The sequence below is a fragment of the Rhinoderma darwinii genome, unplaced genomic scaffold (genome assembly GCF_050947455.1).
Source record: "Rhinoderma darwinii isolate aRhiDar2 unplaced genomic scaffold, aRhiDar2.hap1 Scaffold_790, whole genome shotgun sequence".
Taxonomy (NCBI): Eukaryota; Metazoa; Chordata; class Amphibia; order Anura; family Rhinodermatidae; genus Rhinoderma; species Rhinoderma darwinii.
This window is the reverse complement of record NW_027464354.1, coordinates 22,347-47,083: the sequence shown is the minus strand read 5'-3', so window position 1 is coordinate 47,083 and position 24,737 is coordinate 22,347. Positions and strand designations below refer to the sequence as shown.

Genomic DNA, 24,737 nt, shown 5'->3' with positions numbered 1-24,737 from the left:
TCCGGTCTGAACTCAGATCACGTAGGGTTTTAATCGTTGAACAAACGAACCGTTAGTAGCGGCTGCACCACTGGGGTACCCTGATCCAACATCGAGGTCGTAAACCTACTTGTCGATATGGGCTCTTGAAGTAGATTGCGCTGTTATCCCTAGGGTAACTTGGTTCGTTGATCAAAAATATTGGGTCAATTGATGTCAATTTATTGATACATAAAGTTGTAGTTTTTTGTTTAGAAAGTATTTCTTTCAATGTGGAGGTTAATTTTTACTCCGCGGTCACCCCAACCTAAAACTAGTAATCAAATTGCTAAAAATAAATTTTATAATTCTGAAATTTGGATATTTATAGCAATTGTTATTTGTTTAAAGCTCCATAGGGTCTTCTCGTCTTATAAGTTCATCCCCGCTTCTTCACGGGGAGATTAGTTTCACTGATTAGAGAAAGGAGACAGTATAACCTTCGTGATGCCATTCATACTAGCCCTTATTTAAAGGGCAAGTGATTACGCTACCTTCGCACGGTTAGGATACCGCGGCCGTTGAATTATATCACTGGGCAGGCTGGACCTCTTATGTTAGTCAAGAGGCGATGTTTTTGGTAAACAGGCGGGGTTAATATTTGCCGAGTTCCTTCTTTTTCTTTTAATCTTTCTTGTAATGCTCTTGTGTTAGGTTAACATGAGATTTAGTTGAATTTTCTTGTTGGGTTACTACTTTATACTCAGGCATGTTAATTAGCAGTGGTGTGTCCTTTCTGATTTACATATGCATTGTTAGAGAAGGTCTTGTTCTTGTTACTAGTTTTAACATAAAAAATTCTATAAAAATATAGAAGTGCTCAGTACTATTAAAGGGTTAATATTTGATGAAGAAATTTAATAATAAAACAATTAAGCTTTGACGCTATTAAAAAGGTGGCTGCTTTTAGGCCTACTTGGTTATTAAATTATTTTAATTACCCATTAGTGAAGGTTGTATCCTGTTTCAAATAGGCTGTACCTTATTTGAATTACTCTAAAGTTAATATTGAGTTTTTAGGTGACAATAAACTTTTAGGCGGGACTAAAATCCTTTTCCTGAGCAACCAGCTATCACTAAGTTCGTTAGGTCTATCACCTCTACTTGAAGGTCTTCCCACTCTTTTGCGACAGAGACGGGTTTGCTCTTTGGGCTGCCTTGAAGTAGCTCACTTAGTTTCGGGGGGTCAAACTTAAGATCTTTTTGCTTGATTAGACTTGTTAAACCATGATGCAAAAGGTACAAGAGTTAGTCTTTACTTTATTGTGCTTAATAGCTATTTCATTTTTATTTCATTATTCCCTTGCGGTACTTTATATATAGCTCATAAGAATTTTTCAATCGCCTTTACTAAACTGTTAAAATGTTTTAATTAAATAAACGGAATTTTTAAGTGTCATTTGATTGGGTGTGGCTAGATTTTTAGCTCGAGGTGATTTGATTTTCACAAATAATTTCTCGGTGTAAGCGGGATACTTTCATTAAGTTACACTTCGTTTCCAAGCACACCTTCCGGTATACTTACCATGTTACGACTTACCTCTTCTATGTGGCGTAAGAGTTGTTAAAAACTATAGTTTAGCTGAGAAGAGGGTGACGGGCGGTGTGTACACACCCCAGTGCCAGATTAAAAAGAACTCTCTGTTATCTTTTTACTGCTAAATCCGCCTTCTGACTAGGTTTCATATGTAGTCTTTCGTATTTTCTATGTTAGAAAGTGTAGCCCATCTCTTCCCATTTTATTTGCTGCACCTTGACCTGACGTATTGGTGTAAAGACATTAAGCTCACTATATTTCGCTCACGGGGTAAGCTGACGACGGAGGTATACAGGCTGAATAACTAAAAATGGTGAGGTTAATCGGGGGTTATCGGTTGTAGGACAGGCTCCTCTAGGTGGATATGGGGTACCGTCAAGTCCTTTGGGTTTTAAGCTTTGCTCGTAGTTCCCGGGCGATTTGTGGTGTAGTTAAAAGTTTACGGCTAAGCATAGTAGGGTATCTAATCCTAGTTTGTTTCTTAGCTGTCGTGGGATCAAGTTATGTTAATTAAAATAACTTTCGTTTTGGATTTCTTAATAACAAGCGTGTTACAGCTTAATCTTAATTTAATTTTAATTTGTTAAAACTTTAATCACGCTTTACGCCGATAATAATCAATTTGAGCCACGTGGTGTAACCGCGGCGGCTGGCACCAGATTTGCCGGCTCTTTTTACTTTGACTGAGTCAAGCTTTCGCTCATACTCAATGTTAATTACTGCTGAGGGCCCTTGTGGGTGTGGCATAGCTAGGTGTCTTGGGTGTGTTTGTGCCTGATACCAGCTCCTTATCCCTAGTGGGGATTTAAGGGCGTTTTCACAGGGGTGTGGAGACTTGCATGTATATATTAAGTAAAAACTGATTTCAAGGCTAGGACCAAACCTTTGTGTCTAAAGGATTTTTTAAGATCCATCTTAGCATTTTCAGTGCTATGCTTTATTTAAGCTATTTAGACAAGATATAATTTAAATAGAATGCTAGCTTTGGGGGTTAGCTATGGGAGTTAGATTCTCTCTATCTTGAGCTTCAGGAGGAATTTACTCTTCAGTCTTTGGTTTACAAGACCAATGCTTTGGGATTAAGCTACAGAAGCAGCTTTTACTTGGGTTTGCACCAAGAGTTGCTGGGCCCTAAAGCCAGAGGAAGACTGTTTTCCTTTAAAAGCATAATAATGTTGTACATGATATATACATGATATATACATGATATATACATGATATATACATGATATATACATGATATATACATGATATATACATGATATATACATGATATATACATGATATATACATGATATATACATGATATATACATGATATATACATGATATATACATGATATATACATGATATATACATGATATATACATGATATATACATGATATATACATGATATATACATGATATATACATGATATATACATGATATATACATGATATATACATGATATATACATGATATATACATGATATATACATGATATATACATGATATATACATGATATATACATGATATATACATGATATATACATGATATATACATGATATATACATGATATATACATGATATATACATGATATATACATGATATATACATGATATATACATGATATATACATGATATATACATGATATATACATGATATATACATGATATATACATGATATATACATGATATATACATGATATATACATGATATATACATGATATATACATGATATATACATGATATATACATGATATATACATGATATATACATGATATATACATGATATATACATGATATATACATGATATATTATACATGATATATACATGATATATACATGATATATACATGATATATACATGATATATACATGATATATACATGATATATACATGATATATACATGATATATACATGATATATACATGATATATACATGATATATACATGATATATACATGATATATACATGATATATACATGATATATACATGATATATACATGATATATACATGATATATACATGATATATACATGATATATACATGATATATACATGATATATACATGATATATACATGATATATACATGATATATACATGATATATACATGATATATACATGATATATACATGATATATACATGATATATACATGATATATACATGATATATACATGATATATACATGATATATACATGATATATACATGATATATACATGATATATACATGATATATACATGATATATACATGATATATACATGATATATACATGATATATACATGATATATACATGATATATACATGATATATACATGATATATACATGATATATACATGATATATACATGATATATACATGATATATACATGATATATACATGATATATACATGATATATACATGATATATACATGATATATACATGATATATACATGATATATACATGATATATACATGATATATACATGATATATACATGATATATACATGATATATACATGATATATACATGATATATACATGATATATACATGATATATACATGATATATACATGATATATACATGATATATACATGATATATACATGATATATACATGATATATACATGATATATACATGATATATACATGATATATACATGATATATACATGATATATACATGATATATACATGATATATACATGATATATACATGATATATACATGATATATACATGATATATACATGATATATACATGATATATACATGATATATACATGATATATACATGTTATATATATACATGTTATATACATATACATGTTATATACATATACATGTTATATACATATACATGTTATATACATATACATGTTATATACATATACATGTTATATACATATACATGTTATATACATATACATGTTATATACATATACATGTTATATACATATACATGTTATATACATATACATGTTATATACATATACATGTTATATACATATACATGTTATATACATATACATGTTATATACATATACATGTTATATACATATACATGTTATATACATATACATGTTATATACATATACATGTTATATACATATACATGTTATATACATATACATGTTATATACATATACATGTTATATACATATACATGTTATATACATATACATGTTATATACATATACATGTTATATACATATACATGTTATATATACATATACATGTTATATATACATATACATGTTATATATACATATACATGTTATATATACATATACATGTTATATATACATATACATGTTATATATACATATACATGTTATATATACATATACATGTTATATATACATATACATGTTATATATACATATACATGTTATATATACATATACATGTTATATATACATATACATGTTATATATACATATACATGTTATATATACATATACATGTTATATATACATATACATGTTATATATACATATACATGTTATATATACATATACATGTTATATATACATATACATGTTATATATACATATACATGTTATATATACATATACATGTTATATATACATATACATGTTATATATACATATACATGTTATATATACATATACATGTTATATATACATATACATGTTATATATACATATACATGTTATATATACATATACATGTTATATATACATATACATGTTATATATACATATACATGTTATATATACATATACATGTTATATATACATATACATGTTATATATACATATACATGTTATATATACATATACATGTTATATATACATATACATGTTATATATACATATACATGTTATATATACATATACATGTTATATATACATATACATGTTATATATACATATACATGTTATATATACATATACATGTTATATATACATATACATGTTATATATACATATACATGTTATATATACATATACATGTTATATATACATATACATGTTATATATACATATACATGTTATATATACATATACATGTTATATATACATATACATGTTATATATACATATACATGTTATATATACATATACATGTTATATATACATATACATGTTATATATACATATACATGTTATATATACATATACATGTTATATATACATATACATGTTATATATACATATACATGTTATATATACATATACATGTTATATATACATATACATGTTATATATACATATACATGTTATATATACATATACATGTTATATATACATATACATGTTATATATACATATACATGTTATATATACATATACATGTTATATACATATACATGTTATATATACATATACATGTTATATATACATATACATGTTATATATACATATACATGTTATATATACATATACATGTTATATATACATATACATGTTATATATACATATACATGTTATATATACATATACATGTTATATATATACACATATACATGTTATATATATACACATATACATGTTATATATATACACATATACATGTTATATATACACATATACATGTTATATATATACACATATACATGTTATATATACACATATACATGTTATATATATACACATATACATGTTATATATACACATATACATGTTATATATATACACATATACATGTTATATATATACACATATACATGTTATATATATACACATATACATGTTATATATATACACATATACATGTTATATATACATATACATGTTATATATACATATACATGTTATATATACATATACATGTTATATATACATATACATGTTATATATACATATACATGTTATATATACATATACATGTTATATATACATATACATGTTATATATACATATACATGTTATATATACATATACATGTTATATATACATATACATGTTATATATATACACATATACATGTTATATATATACACATATACATGTTATATATACACATATACATGTTATATATATACACATATACATGTTATATATACACATATACATGTTATATATATACACATATACATGTTATATATATACACATATACATGTTATATATATACACATATACATGTTATATATACACATATACATGTTATATATATACACATATACATGTTATATATACACATATACATGTTATATATATACACATATACATGTTATATATATACACATATACATGTTATATATATACACATATACATGTTATATATATACACATATACATGTTATATATACACATATACATGTTATATATATACACATATACATGTTATATATACACATATACATGTTATATATATACACATATACATGTTATATATACATGTTATATATATACACATATACATGTTATATATATACATGTTATATATATACATGTTATATATATACATGTTATATATATACATGTTATATATATACATGTTATATATATACATGTTATATATATACATGTTATATATACACATATACATGTTATATATACACATATACATGTTATATATACACATATACATGTTATATATACACATATACATGTTATATATACACATATACATGTTATATATACACATATACATGTTATATATACACATATACATGTTATATATACACATATACATGTTATATATACACATATACATGTTATATATACACATATACATGTTATATATACACATATACATGTTATATATACACATATACATGTTATATATACACATATACATGTTATATACACATACATGTTATATATACACATATACATGTTATATATACACATATACATGTTATATATACACATATACATGTTATATATACACATATACATGTTATATATACACATATACATGTTATATATACACATATACATGTTATATATACACATATACATGTTATATATACACATATACATGTTATATATACACATATACATGTTATATATACACATATACATGTTATATATACACATATACATGTTATATATACACATATACATGTTATATATACACATATACATGTTATATATACACATATACATGTTATATACACATACATGTTATATATACACATATACATGTTATATACACATACATGTTATATATACACATATACATGTTATATACACATACATGTTATATATACACATATACATGTTATATACACATACATGTTATATACACATACATGTTATATATACACATACATGTTATATATACACATACATGTTATATATACACATACATGTTATATATACACATACATGTTATATATACACACATGTTATATACACATACATGTTATATATACACACATGTTATATATACATACATGTTATATATACATACATGTTATATATACATACATGTTATATATACATACATGTTATATATACATACATGTTATATATACATACATGTTATATATACATACATGTTATATATACATACATGTTATATATACATACATGTTATATATACATACATGTTATATATACATACATGTTATATATACATACATGTTATATATACATACATGTTATATATACATACATGTTATATATATACATACATGTTATATATACACATACATGTTATATATACACATATACATGTTATATATACACATACATGTTATATATACACATATACATGTTATATATACACATATACATGTTATATATACACATATACATGTTATATATACACATATACATGTTATATATACACATATACATGTTATATATACACATATACATGTTATATATACACATATACATGTTATATATACACATATACATGTTATATATACACATATACATGTTATATATACACATATACATGTTATATATACACATATACATGTTATATATACACATATACATGTTATATATACACATATACATGTTATATACACATACATGTTATATATACACATATACATGTTATATACACATACATGTTATATACACATACATGTTATATACACATACATGTTATATATACACATACATGTTATATATACACATACATGTTATATATACACATACATGTTATATATACACACACATGTTATATATACATACATGTTATATATACATACATGTTATATATACATACATGTTATATATACATACATGTTATATATACATACATGTTATATATACATACATGTTATATATACATACATGTTATATATACATACATGTTATATATACATACATGTTATATATACATACATGTTATATATACATACATGTTATATATACATACATGTTATATATATACATACATGTATATATATACATACATGTTATATATATACATACATGTTATATATATACATACATGTTATATATATACATGTTATATATACACATATACATGTTATATATACACATATACATGTTATATATACACATATACATGTTATATATACACATATACATGTTATATATACACATATACATGTTATATATACACATATACATGTTATATATACACATATACATGTTATATATACACATACACATGTTATACATACACATGTTATACATACACATGTTATACATACACATGTTATACATACACATGTTATACATACACATGTTATACATACACATGTTATACATACACATGTTATACATACACATGTTATACATACACATGTTATACATACACATGTTATACATACACATGTTATACATACACATGTTATATATACACATGTTATATATACACATGTTATATATACACATGTTATATATATACACATGTTATATATATACACATGTTATATATACACATGTTATATATATACACATGTTATATATATACACATGTTATATATACACATGTTATATATACACATGTTATATATACACATGTTATATATACACATGTTATATATACACATGTTATATATACACATGTTATATATACACATGTTATATATACACATGTTATATATACACATGTTATATATACACATGTTATATATACACATGTTATATATACACATGTTATATATACACATATACATGTTATATATACATATACATGTTATATATACATATACATGTTATATATACACATATACATGTTATATAAATATATATAAATATATATAAATATATATAAATATATATAAATATATATAAATATATATAAATATATATAAATATATATATATATAAATATATATAAATATATATAAATATATATAAATATATATAAATATATATAAATATATATATATATAAATATATATAAATATATATAAATATATATAAATATATATAAATATATATAAATATATATAAATATATATAAATATATATAAATATATATAAATATAAATATATATAAATATATATAAATATATATAAATATATATAAATATATATAAATATATATAAATATATATAAATATATAAATATATATAAATATATATAAATATATAAATATATATAAATATATATGGGTACATGTGGGTACATGTAACACACTATTGTGATGTGTAAAATCTCTATAGAAAATTTTATTATTAAGTGCTTTTGGTTCCGGGGGGTTACAGGAGAATACTAGCGATAAAATCTATGGGGGGGGGGGGGGGGGTTGCGTAAAAATCTCCATAGAGAATTTTATTATTAAGTGCTTTTGGTTCCGGGGGGTTACAGGAGAATACTAGCGATAAAATCTATGGGGGGGGGGGGGGGGGGTTGCGTAAAATCTTTGATAAGCGGCGGCGGCAGAAGCATTTAGGATGTAGAAGAGGGTTTGCCAGCTTAATGATTTTTTTAGAAAAAAAAATCACTGGTGGTTGGGGGGGGAATCTAATAGTATAGGTATATTATAGCGAACAGAAAGTGCTATGTCCGACAAGCATTCATTTATAGGTTAACATATTCTTATGTTAATCCACCACGCTTGCATAATATGACCCACCTTATTGTTATGCCATTACCCCACTCAGAGATGCAAAGTGAAAGGTCCCCCTAAAAAAATACCATATGCTATCTAGTTATGTGTAGCGGGAGTAAAGAACTCAAGGTCCTGGATCTCAAAAGGAGGGTGGCTCTTTAGAAAGTGATAATAGACCGATTATTCTGTAAAAGGTACATAGATTCAGTTCCGTCAAATGGGGAGCCTTTCTATAGGTCTACTTATATTGTAGAACCATAGAAACCATAAGCTTTCAAGCCCTTGATTTTTTTTAGGCCATGTAGGATACGGTAGCTAACGAACAATTGATTCATGTTGAGTTATTGGGGTATTGGATGGTCATATTCATGTTATAAAAAATTTAAAGGGGTGTATAATTTATTGTATTTTATTAAAGTACCATTAAAGTTTATTATTCAATGGATTGTTGGATGATATTCTAGTTTGCTAGGATAAAAAGGTCCAATTCAACATTTTAAATTCTTGATATAGTTGGGATATAGGTGTTCTTATTAAGATGTTTATACTGATAATGTTAAATATAAATAAACTATTACAAGAATATTTATGTTTGAAGTGATTAAGTAGCTCAATAAATAAATAGTAAGTCTTTATTATTTAATAAAATTTGGATAAGACTCGGGTTAATTTTGATTGTATTAGTTATGCTCCTGAACTACGTATTAGGGCTCTCCGTACATTTAAGTCTACCTACTCATTAATTAATAATCCGCCTTCGTGCAATTATAGGAGTATTACATTCATATTTTATTGATAATTATTTAATATGAGCCTTAATATGTGGAATTATTGATGGCTTTGGCAAAGATATGCTTGGGGAAAGTAGATGAATGCTCTATTATACATAGAGTGGTTTATCGTACATAGTATGCTGATTTAGAGATTTTATGGGTGTAAATCAATATTTTTGGTAAGTATATTCTTGGGGAAAGTGACGGGATGCTCAATTACGGCCAGTGTTACTTTGTACAAAAATGTTAGAAGTCATATTATGTTTATTAAAAATTGTAATTTATTAACTTTGGAGTAGAGAGCGAGATGTTCTATTATGACTAGTGTAATTAAATACATAATATTGTAGAAAACATAATATGCTGATTTAGAGATTTTATGAGTATTAATCGATGGCTTTGGCAAAGATATGCTTGGGGAAAGTAGATGAATGCTCTATTATACATAGAGTGGTTTATCGTACATAGTATGCTGATTTAGAGATTTTATGAGTATTAATCGATGGCTTTGGCAAAGATATGCTTGGGGAAAGTAGATGAATGCTCTATTATACATAGAGTGGTTTATCGTACATAGTATGCTGATTTAGAGATTTTATGGGTGTAAATCAATATTTTTGGTAAGTATATTCTTGGGGAAAGTGACGGGATGCTCAATTACGGCCAGTGTTACTTTGTACAAAAATGTTAGAAGTCATATTATGTTTATTAAAAATTGTAATTTATTAACTTTGGAGTAGAGAGCGAGATGTTCTATTATGACTAGTGTAATTAAATACATAATATTGTAGAAAACATAATATGCTGATTTAGAGATTTTATGAGTATTAATCGATGGCTTTGGCAAAGATATGCTTGGGGAAAGTAGATGAATGCTCTATTATACATAGAGTGGTTTATCGTACATAGTATGCTGATTTAGAGATTTTATGGGTGTAAATCAATATTTTTGGTAAGTATATTCTTGGGGAAAGTGACGGGATGCTCAATTACGGCCAGTGTTACTTTGTACAAAAATGTTAGAAGTCATATTATGTTTATTAAAAATTGTAATTTATTAACTTTGGAGTAGAGAGCGAGATGTTCTATTATGACTAGTGTAATTAAATACATAATATTGTAGAAAACATAATATGCTGATTTAGAGATTTTATGAGTATTAATCGATGGCTTTGGCAAAGATATGCTTGGGGAAAGTAGATGAATGCTCTATTATACATAGAGTGGTTTATCGTACATAGTATGCTGATTTAGAGATTTTATGGGTGTAAATCAATATTTTTGGTAAGTATATTCTTGGGGAAAGTGACGGGATGCTCAATTACGGCCAGTGTTACTTTGTACAAAAATGTTAGAAGTCATATTATGTTTATTAAAAATTGTAATTTATTAACTTTGGAGTAGAGAGCGAGATGTTCTATTATGACTAGTGTAATTAAATACATAATATTGTAGAAAACATAATATGCTGATTTAGAGATTTTATGAGTATTAATCGATGGCTTTGGCAAAGATATGCTTGGGGAAAGTAGATGAATGCTCTATTATACATAGAGTGGTTTATCGTACATAGTATGCTGATTTAGAGATTTTATGGGTGTAAATCAATATTTTTGGTAAGTATATTCTTGGGGAAAGTGACGGGATGCTCAATTACGGCCAGTGTTACTTTGTACAAAAATGTTAGAAGTCATATTATGTTTATTAAAAATTGTAATTTATTAACTTTGGAGTAGAGAGCGAGATGTTCTATTATGACTAGTGTAATTAAATACATAATATTGTAGAAAACATAATATGCTGATTTAGAGATTTTATGAGTATTAATCGATGGCTTTGGCAAAGATATGCTTGGGGAAAGTAGATGAATGCTCTATTATACATAGAGTGGTTTATCGTACATAGTATGCTGATTTAGAGATTTTATGGGTGTAAATCAATATTTTTGGTAAGTATATTCTTGGGGAAAGTGACGGGATGCTCAATTACGGCCAGTGTTACTTTGTACAAAAATGTTAGAAGTCATATTATGTTTATTAAAAATTGTAATTTATTAACTTTGGAGTAGAGAGCGAGATGTTCTATTATGACTAGTGTAATTAAATACATAATATTGTAGAAAACATAATATGCTGATTTAGAGATTTTATGAGTATTAATCGATGTTCTGAATATGTAGATACTAACAATAAAGTTAGGGTTCCATATGCTGAGGTGAGAGAATTAAACTAACAACTGCCTTAAAAATTAAGGCGAGTGAGTTTGTTTTCTACTACTCCGAGGGCAGGGATAAAAATAATAAACAGAATAAAATAAAGAATTGAAGTTAGTTGACCAATTATTACGTAAGGGTCTTCTACTGGTTGGCCGCCGATTCAGGTAAGAATTATTATATTGGCAACAAGGGTTCAAAATAATAATTTAGTTAGGGGTCGAAACATAGAAGTTCGGAGGTGAGATGTATGCAAAATAGGAATTAAGAACAGGATCATAATGGAGAGCAAGAGGGCCAAGACTCCGCCGAGTTTGTTTGGAATTGAACGTAAAATAGCGTAGGCAAATAAAAAATATCACTCAGGTTTAATATGGGGAGGTGTTACTAATGGGTTAGCAGGAATAAAGTTGTCAGGGTCCCCCAGAATATTGGGGGAGAATGTGGAAATTACAGTTAGTAGAGCAAGAAGCACTGTGAACCCTAAAATGTCTTTGTACGAGAAGTAAGTATGGAAGGGCACTTTATCAGGATTAGAATTAAGGCCGGTGGGATTAGAAGACCCCGTTTGGTGTAAAAATAAGAGGTGAAGTATTGTTAAGCCTATAACAATGAAGGGTAAAATAAAGTGAAATGTGAAGAATCGTGTTAGTGTGGCGTTGTCTACTGAAAATCCCCCTCAAATTCATTGAACGAGGTCTGGGCCAATATAAGGTGCTGCAGATAATAAATTTGTAATTACTGTGGCGCCTCAGAAGGATATTTGCCCTCAGGGTAAAACGTATCCTACAAATGCGGTAGCTATAACGAGAAAAAATAAAATAACCCCAATATTTCAGGTCTCTTTAAATAAAAATGATCCGTAATAAATGCCGCGTCCGATATGTAAATAAATACAAATGAAGAAGAAAGATGCTCCATTTGCATGAAGATTTCGTAATAGTCAGCCGTTATTAACGTCTCGACAAATATGGGCTACGGATGAAAATGCTATAGAAGTATCTGCGGTATAATGTATTGCTAAAAATAATCCGGTGATGACTTGTGCAATTAGGCAAAGACCTAAAAGAGATCCGAAGTTTCATCATAATGATAAGTTTGTGGGGGTTGGTAAGTCGATGAGGGAATTGTTAACAATTTTTAGAACTGGGTGGGTTTTACGTGTAATGGGGGCCATTAGTTTTTATAGTTGAATTCAACAGTAGTTTTTCAGATTACAGGTCTGGGTTAGAGGCCCAGTAAAAATTATGACTATTCTATTTGAATTAAGTTTAATTGGGGGTTTACTTGCAGTGGCTTCAAATCCTTCACCTTATTATGCTGCTTTAGGATTAGTTTGTTCAGCCGGGGCTGGTTGTTTAATCTTAATAGATGGGGGTGCTTCTTTTTTATCATTGGTTCTTTTTTTAATTTATTTGGGTGGAATAATGGTAGTTTTTGCTTATTCGGCTGCTTTAGTGGCAGAACCTTATCCTGAGGCTTGAGGTAACGCTGGGGTACTGGTTTATTTAGTGGCGTATACTTTTCTTTTAATTGCATGATGAATAATTGGGGGAAAAAAAGAAAAAGTAGTTGTGGAAGGAGAGGGGATAATATATATAAGTGATTGATGTGGGGTGTCAATAATATTTTCGTGGGGCGGTATTTTTTTATTAATTGTTGGGTGGGCTTTATTATTAACTTTATTTGTAGTCTTAGAGGTAGTTCGGGGCCATTATAGTGGTGTCTTACGAGCTGTAGGGTAATTAAGCAAACTAAAATAGTGAAAGTAAAAATAGATAAATAAACTTTAATTATTCCTTGATGGATTTCTTGATTTTTTATGATGGGGGGCAGTTGCAATTCTGTTAATCCTTTTGGCCCCAGTTTTTCTAATCATAGTGTGTCAATAAGGTGAGAGGAGGTTTGTAAACTAAAGTTAAGTGTATAATGGGGTAGTAGACGATGAAAAATTGTTGGATAAAAAGATGTATTGAGTGTTTTGGAAAAACTGTGATGGGGTAATTTAGTTCATGAAATATTGGCTAAGTCTAGGGCAATAATAAATCCTAAAAGTGATACGGCGAGAGCTGTAATTTTTAAATAAAGGGGTATAGTTAAATTTAATGGGGTTGAAGGTAAGATAATTTGATTAATAATGAGTCCAGCAATAATGCTTCCGATAGCTAAGCGTTTAATTGGGTTTGTAAAAGAGTCGGTTTCTGCCATCAGTTGAATGGGGTTAAGTCGAGGGTGTGCTATAGATGCAAAAAAAATTACGCGAAGACTGTAGACTGCTGTAAATGATGTAGCGATGATAGTTAAAGTTAGGGCTCAGGAATTAACATTAGATGTATTAATGGCTTCAATAATGGCGTCTTTTGAAAAAAATCCTGCTAAATAGGGGGTGCCTATAAGAGCTAAGCTACCGATAGATACACATGTCGTGGTAATAGGAAGGGTTTTTTGTAATCCTCCCATTTTTCGGATATCCTGTTCGTCATTAAGATTATGAATAATAGACCCAGAGCATAAAAAAAGTATGGCCTTAAAAAATGCATGAGTGCAGATGTGAAAAAAAGCTAAGTGGGGCATATTTAAGCCGATAGCCACAACTATTAGTCCCAGTTGGCTGGATGTTGAAAATGCAATAATTTTTTTGATATCATTTTGTGTTAAGGCACAGGTGGCTGCGAAGGCGGTGGAGATTGCGCCCAGACATAAACAAGTGGTAAGAGCAGTTTGATTATCTTTAATTATTGGGTGAATGCGAATTAGTAAAAATACACCTGCTACTACTATAGTACTAGAATGGAGTAGGGCAGACACAGGGGTAGGGCCTTCTATGGCGGAGGCTAGTCATGGATGAAGTCCAAATTGTGCGGATTTGCTTGCGGCTGCGATAATAAAAGCAATAATAAGGGGGGTAGAATTATTTATGGAAAAGACAAAATTTAAGTCAATTGAGTTGTATGAGGAAATTAATCAAAACATAGAAAATAAGAAACCGATATCGCCAATTCGATTATACAAAACAGCTTGAAGGGCAGCTGCTCCGGCATTACTACGTGTAAAGTATCATCCAATTAGTAAATAGGATATAATACCTACACCTTCTCAGCCGACAAATAATATAAGAAAGTTTCCTGCTGACACAAGGAGTATTATTGCCAAGAGAAAAATAAGAAGGTATTTAAAAAAAAGTTGAATTTTAAAATCATTATTTATATACCAAAGAGAATATTCGATAATGCTTCAAGTAACCATTAAGGCGACAGGAATAAAAATAATGGAATACTGATCAAGTTGAATAGTAATATCTAAGGGGGTGGCAAGAATATTAAATCATTTTCAGGTAACAGTTGTTGATTGTGAGTTATCATTAATAAAGAAAAATAAAGGCACAATAGAAATAAAAAAAGCTGTTTTAATTGCAGTTTTTGTTTTAAAGTGAAAATTTATTGAACTAGGGTTAATTAGGGGAATTATAATAGTCAGTATACTTAAGAAATAGCATGAAAGTGCAGCTGTTGGGAGATTCATAGCTTTTATTAAAGATTATTTAGAATAAAGGCATTGAGTTTGCTATAGAGTCGAACTACAGAAACAAATAGTTAGCAGTTTTTGTTTATCCTATCAAATTCGGTGAACAGGGGAGGATTATTCCCCATCTTTAGAATCACAAACTAAAATTTTTATAAACTATATTCACTAGAATAATAGACCGGGATTTAATGATAGTAGTAAGGCAGGAATAATGTGGAGGGCAAATAAAATATGTTCTCGAGATTGAGTTGGTATTATTAATTTAATGTGTGATGGAATTTGTTCTCGCTGGGAAGATCAAAATAGATAGAGGGAATATGATGTGGTAAAAATAATACTAAGTCCGGTAATAACTAAAGTAAAATTTGATCATTGAAATAGAGATGTTAAAATAGAAATTTCTCCAATAAAATTTGGTGAGGGGGGAAGGGCTATGTTTAAAAGAGTTGCTATGAGTCATCATGCTGCGGCCAATGGGAAAATAATTTGGGTGCCTTGTAATAATATTAAGGTGCGGGTATTAGTACGTTCATAAGAGGTGTTTGCTAAACAAAATAGGGCGGATGAAATAAGTCCGTGAGAAATTATTAAAATTATTGCACCAGCGATGCTCCAGTCTGTCTTCACTATTGATGCTGCGATGACTAATCCCATGTGGCTTACAGAGGAGAAAGCAATTAGGGATTTTAAGTCTGTTTGTCGGGTACATAAGGCTGCTGAGAGTAAGACCCCTAGAAGAGAGAAGACGATCAATGGGGCGGCCATTGAGGTAAATGAGTCGTTTATTAGGACTGTAATTCGTAGAATTCCGTACCCCCCAAGTTTAAGAAGAGTGCCGGCCAAGATTATTGAGCCTGCAATTGGGGCTTCTACGTGGGCTTTTGGCAGTCAAAGGTGTACTCCGTAGAGAGGCATTTTAACCAAAAAGGCTAGAAAGCAGGCAGCTCATCATGCTAGGGCATTAGTTGGTGAATAATATTCAATTGGGCTCTCTTTAATAAGAGACACTGAAAGTGTGCCAAAATTTTCGTAGAAAAATAAAAGTGCAGTTAGAAGGGCTATTGAACCAAATAACGTATAAAATAAAAGATAAGTTCCGGCTAGCATGCGTTCTTTTTGGGCGCCTCATCGCGTAATAATAATAAGTGTAGGAATCATAGTTGATTCAAATATAATAAAAAATAATATTATGTTATCTACTATAAATGCTAGTAGAGTAGTAGTTTGAAGTATAATAATAGTAAAAATAAAGGCTCGTTGGCGGGAAATTGGCTCTTTAATAAGTTTGCTTTGACTTGCAATGAGTGTTGGGGCTGTAAGTCAGCATGTTAATACTAGAAGGGGGGAAGAGATTTCGTCAATAATAAAATAAGAATTTAAAGTTGATGTTCCTTTAGTACAAAATCATGAGGTAGCTAAAATGGCAATTGCTAAAGACTGGGCTGAGATAACTTCTCACAACCGCTTATGAGGGGTTAGTCATGTTGAAATAAGTAAAATAAAAAGTGGGGTTGCAATTATTAGCATTGTAAAAGGTTTAGTAAATTAAGATTGTCAGTGCCGTGTGAGCGGGCCGTAGCAACTATTAAAGCTAATCCCAGGCCAGCTTCACACGCAGATATTGTAAGCATAATAAGGGGGTATATTAGTGAGGGTATTATAGATAATTTTAGGCTTCACAGCCCCAGACCAATAAAAATAGATAACATTATGCTCTCTAAACATAGAAGGGTTGACAACAGGTGTGTTCGATGGAAGGAGATACCAATAAGGCCAAGAAAAAATGTGGCTGAAAATAGTCAAGATTCGTGTATTATTATAGAGATATTATGGGCTGAGCCATAATCTGCTGAGTCGAAATCAGCTATCTTTTTAGACTAATATCTCATTCGGCTCACTCTAAACCGCCTTGGACTCATTCGTAAATTAGGCCAAAGGTGAGAAGGATAAGAATAATTGATGCAAAGAGGGTTGTTGTTACAGGGTTGGACAATTGAGTTGCTCAAGGGGTGGGAAGAAGAAGGGCAATTTCTAAATCAAACAAAAGAAATAGGATTGCGATTAAAAAAAAACGTATGGAAAAAGGTAATCGTGCTGAACCTAGGGGGTCAAATCCGCACTCATAGGGGGATAGTTTTTCTGAGTCGGGACTTATAATTGGCAATCAGAAGCTTATTGTGGCTAGAAAAATAGCTAGTGTAATTGTAATTAAGATAAATAGTGTTATTATTTTCTCCCGGGGTTTAACTGGGGCTAAATGATTGGAAGTCATAGGTACTTATTATACTAAGAAAACATGAGCCTCATCAGTAAATTGAGACATATAAGAATAATCAAACAACATCTACAAAATGTCAGTATCATGCAGCGGCCTCAAAGCCAAAATGATGTTGGGCTGTAAAGTGAAATTTAACTTGACGGAGGAGGCATGTTAATAAAAATAAAGAACCAATAATGACGTGAAGGCCGTGAAAACCTGTTGCCACAAAAAATGTTGATCCATAAATTCCGTCGGCAATAGTAAATGGAGCCTCATAATATTCTATTGCTTGAAGTACTGTAAAATATAAACCAAGAATAATAGTGAGGAATAAAGATTGAATAGATTGTTTTCGATTACCTTGCATAATACTATGATGGGCCCATGTAACTGACACCCCTGATGCAAGTAGAACTGCGGTATTGAGTAAAGGGACTTCAAACGGATTTAATGGGAAAATACCTGCCGGGGGTCAACATTCTCCTGTTTCAAATGATGGGGTCAGACTAGCATTATAAAAAGCCCAAAAAAATCCAATGAAAAAAAAGACTTCGGAGGTAATAAATAGAATTATGCCGTAGCGTAGGCCTTTTTGTACAGGTACTGTGTGGTGACCTTGAAAAGTTCCTTCGCGGATAATGTCACGTCATCATTGATATATAGTTATAAACATTAGGATTAGACCTATATTTATAATTCATATTGTATTAAAGTGGAATCATATAGCTAGGCCGGTCGTTAACATGAATGCTGCTGTGGCCCCTGTTAGGGGTCATGGACTAGGGTCGACTATGTGGAAAGCATGAGCTTGGTGTGCCATAAGTATTTTCTTGTAAATAAAGACTTAATAATAAAACAAAAACATAAGCTTGGATTATTGCAACAGCGATTTCTAAGGCAGTGAGTAAAAGAAGGGTAAGAAATGTAAGAGTAGAAACAAGTGGTGATGTAAATAATAAAGCTATTGTTGCTGTAGAAATAAGTTGAATTAATAAGTGGCCTGCAGTAAGGTTTGCTGTTAATCGAACGCCAAGAGCTAAGGGGCGAATAAATAGGCTGATGGTTTCAATAATAATTAAGATTGGAATTAGTGGTGTTGGGGTACCTTCTGGAAGGAAGTGTCCGATAGATATAGTAAATTGATTTCGAAACCCAATTGCAATGGTTGCTAGTCATAACGGAATAGCTAGGCCCAAGTTTAATGAAAGTTGAGTGGTTGGTGTAAATGTGTATGGTAGGAGTCCGAGTATATTTATTCCAAGAAGGAAAATTATTAAGGAAGCTAATAGGAGGGCTCATTTGTGGCCTGAATTGCTCAGGGGAGAAAAGATTTGTTTAGAAAATGTTTTTGTAAATCAAGACTTAAGCGTTATAATGCGGTTGGGCATTCATCGTTTGCATGGGGTTGGGATTAAAAGTCACGGTATTAGGAGGGCAATAAAGACTAATGGAAGTCCTATAAGAGTGGGTGATGCAAATTGATTAAATAGATTTAAGGTCATGGCCAAGATCATGATTTATTAAGGCCGCTGTAAGTTTTAGAGGAGGGATCATTTAAATAGTAATATTTTGATGTTTTTGCTGGTATAAAAATAAGAAAAATTAGTCATGATATAAAAAAGATTAAGAATCATGGGGAGGGGTCTAGCTGGGGCATTCATTAAGGGTGGTTGCGGCCACCTGTCTACAGCTTAAAAGGCTATCGCTGTCATATAGCTTCTTAATGATGTATTTACTGAGGCAGTAGATCAGCTCAGAAACTCTTTAATAGGTAAAGATTCTACTACAATAGGTATAAAACTATGGTTTGCTCCACAGATTTCTGAGCACTGTCCGTAAAAAACTCCGGGCCGAGATACAAGAAATGAGGTTTGGTTTAGGCGTCCTGGGATTGCGTCAGTTTTAACTCCTAGAGATGGAACTGCTCATGAGTGAAGTACATCTTCTGCTGTGATTAGGGCTCGGGTTGCCATACTTGTGGGGATAGTTATTCGGTTATCAACTTCTAGAAGACGAAATTGACCTGGCAAAAGATCTTTTGTTGGGGTTATATAAGAGTCAAAGTTTAAGTTAGTGAAGTCGGAATATTCGTAGCTTCAATATCATTGATGTCCGATAGCTTTAATTGTAATATCTGGGTTGCTAATCTCGTCTATTAAATAAAGAATACGAAGCGATGGTAGTGCAATAACAATTAAAATAATAGCAGGTATAATAGTCCACACTATCTCAATCTCTTGGGCATCAATTGTGTTAGTGTTTGAAAGTTTAGTAGTCATTAAGGTAGAAATAATATATAATACTAAGGCACTAATAAGAAATACTGCTATTAGTGCGTGGTCATGAAAGTGTAGAAGTTCTTCCATAATAGGAGAAGATGCATCTTGAAAACCTAGTTGAAGTGGGTGGGCCATTAGAGGTATATGGGGATTTAACCCATTATTTTACCTTGACAAGGTAATGTTATAATTAACTAGTACCTCAAAGAGAGTGACAGAGTGGTTATGTGTCTGGCTTGAAACCAGAATATAGGGGTTCAATTCCCTTCTTTCTTGTTTTATTTATTTGAGAAAAAGTGGCTTCTTCATATGTGTGGTGAAGAGGTGGATATCCATATAATCATTCTACATTTGTTGGTGCTATTTCAACAGACGAAAAGAGTCGTTTTGATGAGAAGGCTTCTCAAATAATAAATATTATAATAATTACAGCCACTAAAGAAATTAGAGAACCAATAGATGATACTGTATTTCAGAGTGTGTAGGCGTCAGGGTAATCAGAATATCGTCGTGGCATCCCCGCTAGGCCAAGAAAATGTTGTGGAAAAAAGGTTAAATTTACTCCAGCAAATATTACTCCAAAATGAATTTTAGTTCAAGAGTTGTGAAGAGTATATCCTGTAAATAAAGGAAATCAGTGAACAAATCCGGCTATAATAGCAAAAACTGCTCCTATAGATAAAACATAGTGAAAATGAGCAACTACATAATAAGTATCATGAAGAACAATGTCCAAGGAAGAATTGGCTAGTACAATTCCTGTAAGTCCGCCTACAGTAAATAAAAAAATGAACCCAAGGGCTCACAATATGGCAGCGTCTCATTTAATGATTCCGCCGTGCATTGTGGCCAGTCAACTAAAAACTTTAACTCCTGTAGGAATAGCAATAATTATTGTTGCGGAAGTAAAATATGCTCGAGTATCAACATTTAAGTCTGTTGTAAACATATGGTGAGCTCACACAATAAAGCCTAATAGTCCAATTGATATTATAGCTCAAACCATGCCTATATACCCGAAAGGCTCCTTTTTGCTAGAATAATAAGCTACTACGTGAGAAATAATTCCAAAGCCAGGGAGGATAAGAATATAGACTTCTGGGTGGCCAAAAAATCAGAATAGATGTTGATAAAGAACTGGGTCGCCTCCACCTGCGGGGTCAAAAAATGTTGTATTAAGATTACGGTCTGTCAGGAGTATGGTAATGCCGGCTGCTAAAACTGGTAGTGATAATAAAAGAAGAACTGCGGTGATTAACACAGACCAAACAAATAGAGGTGTTTGGTATTGAGTTATTGATGGAGGTTTTATATTAATGATAGTTGTGATAAAATTAATTGCGCCCAGAATTGAGGATACACCAGCTAAATGAAGTGAGAAGATAGTTAGGTCTACGGATGGCCCAGCATGGGCCAGGTTGCCTGCTAATGGAGGATAAACGGTTCAACCAGTTCCTGCTCCAGCTTCGACCCCAGCTGATGCTAAAAGAAGGAGGAAAGATGGGGGAAGGAGCCAAAAGCTCATATTATTTATACGGGGGAAAGCTATATCTGGAGCTCCAATTATCAAGGGTACTAGTCAGTTACCGAAGCCGCCGATTATGATGGGCATGACTATAAAGAAAATTATAATAAAGGCGTGGGCAGTAACAATAACATTATAAATTTGATCATCACCTAGTAGGGAGCCGGGTTGACTTAGTTCAGCTCGAATAAGAAGACTTAAAGCGGTCCCGACCATACCAGCTCACGCCCCAAATACTAGGTACAGGGTTCCAATGTCTTTATGATTAGTTGAAAATAGTCAACGGGTAATTATCACAGGTAAAGTGGCCGAAACAGGCGGCGGGTTGTAGCCCCGAGCATGAAGGTTTAAATCCCTCCTTTACCAGGCTCCGGGGTGTCACACGTCAGGTTGCAAACCTCAAGAAGCAGAAGAAGTTCTGCCGGGGCTTCTCCCGTTTTTAAAAACCGGGAGAAGTAGAATGAAGCTCACTGGATAGAGTATTTAGCTGTTAACTAAAAGTATTGTGGGATCAAGGCCCGTCATTCTAGAAGATTTTAGCTTAATTAAAGCGTCTGAGTTGCATTTAGAAGATGTGGATTAATATTCTACAAGTCTTACAGAAACTAGAAGATTTTAACTTCTATTAAGGGCTTTGAAGGCTCTTGGTTTTGATTATCCTAAGTTTCTTAAATAAGGATTATGATTATTGGGGAAATTGGGAGAATTATTAGGGAAAAAATAATTGGAGCTGCTATAATATTTTTTTGTTTATAAATTCAAGTAGAGGGGGTATTGGAGGTATTTGGGGCTAGTGTAAGAGATATAGTGTAAGTTAAGCGTAAGTAAAAAAATAGACTGAGGAGTGTTGATAATAAAATTATTAGTGCGAATACTGTTAAATCTTGTTTAACTATTTCTTGTGCAATAAATCATTTAGGTATAAACCCGGTTAGTGGGGGGAGACCACTTAGTGAGAGTAGCAAAAGTAGGGAGAGGGCAGTTAAGGTGGGGGCTTTAGATCAAGAGGTTGATAATTCAGAAATGTTTTTTGTGTTTAATGATAAAAAAGTTAAAAAGAGGGTTGATGTTAATAAAATATAGATGTAAAAGTTTGTTAAGGAAAGTTGAGGGGAGATTTTTAATACTGCCACTATTCAACCTAAGTGGGCAATTGAAGAGAATGCTAGAATTTTTCGAATTTGTATTTGGTTAATACCGCCTCAGCCCCCAATCATTGTTGATAAGAGGCCTAATAACAGCATGAGGTTAAGGTTAATGAAAGGTGCTAATTGAATTAGAAGTGCTATAGGGGCTAATTTTTGTCATGTTGATAAAATAAGTCCAGTTTTAAGTGAAATTCCTTGCAGGACCTCTGGTAATCAGAAGTGAAATGGGGCGACTCCGAGTTTTATAAGAATGGCGATAGATAATAAAATAGCTAAAGTATCATTAATATTAGAATTAATTGTTCATTCTCCTGTAATTCATGCATTTATTGTGCTAGAAAATAAAATTAGTGCTGATGCTGTTGCTTGTGTAAGAAAGTATTTTGTTGCGGCTTCAGTGGCTCGGGGGTGAGGAACAATTATTATTAGAGGAATAATTGCTATTGTATTGATTTCTAGTCCAATTCAGGCTAGCATTCAATGTTGACTTGAAAGAGTTAAAATTGTTCCAA

General features: G+C 30.4%; 1 non-coding gene across 1 annotated transcript; it reads right to left on the bottom strand.

The window, feature by feature from the left end:
- Positions 1 to 1,510: 1,510 nt before the first annotated feature.
- On the bottom strand, positions 1,511 to 2,443 carry LOC142731457 (18S ribosomal RNA). The gene has a single exon (XR_012878937.1). It is a non-coding gene; the product is annotated as an 18S ribosomal RNA (ribosomal RNA).
- Positions 2,444 to 24,737: the final 22,294 nt, after the last annotated feature.